General features: G+C 50.5%; 1 non-coding gene across 1 annotated transcript; it reads right to left on the bottom strand.

Moving 5' to 3' along the window:
- Positions 1–459: 459 nt before the first annotated feature.
- TRNAL-CAG (transfer RNA leucine (anticodon CAG)) lies at positions 460–543 on the bottom strand. The gene has a single exon. It is a non-coding gene; the product is annotated as a tRNA-Leu (tRNA).
- Positions 544–778: the final 235 nt, after the last annotated feature.

Here is a 778-nt window from a genome sequence, read left to right as displayed (position 1 = left end):
AAAAACTAGGGCGTTATAATGTGAAGTGGAAAGAAGAAAATCGCTGAATAATACATTCGGCGTGCAGCTAATGGTATCGCTTCACCACCTCGCCACAGCAAATGTCGAATAAGGGAGCGTTTTTCTAATATCGGTATTGAGACGAATGGCACCGCGCAAAATAGTAATTAGTAAATGATCCACCGCGGTGGCTGAGTGGTTACGGCGCTCCGCTGCTGGCCCGAAAGATGCGGGATCGATCCCGGCCGCGGCGGCTGAGTTTCGATGGAGGCGAAATTCTAGAGGCCCGTGTGCTGTGCGATGTCAGTGCAAGTTGAAGAACCCCAGGTGGTCGAAATTTCCGGAGCCCTTCGCTACGGCGTCCCTCACAGTCCAAGTCGCTTTGCGACGCTAAACCCCAATAAATAAAAAAAATGAAATCAACCAAAATAGTAAATGAAGGCAAATTAAAATAAGATATGTCAGAAGTGGGATTCGAACCCACGCCCGGAAGTCCGGACTGCGACCTGAACGCAGCGCCTTGGACCGCTCGGCCATCCTGACAGAACGGAGAAGGAAGAAAATTGGTAGCGTGTCAAGAGTGTTTCCCTTCAAAGAATGTGGTTGTTTGGCTGAATAGGCAGCATGCGGATATGCAGACAGCTAGCTGTAACGTGTTGCTGGCCGCTCTGTTGAAGAAAAGGCAGTCAGCGCGTTCGTGTATTCCACACATGACCACCTACTGGGACACCTATGGAGGACGTTAGCGCGGTGCATCATCATGGCGCCTATGACGTCA

This window comes from Amblyomma mixtum, chromosome 6, assembly GCF_055824585.1.
Source record: "Amblyomma mixtum isolate Tamu chromosome 6, ASM5582458v1, whole genome shotgun sequence".
NCBI lineage: Eukaryota > Metazoa > Arthropoda > Arachnida > Ixodida > Ixodidae > Amblyomma > Amblyomma mixtum.
This window is presented reverse-complemented; position numbering and strand designations above follow the sequence as displayed.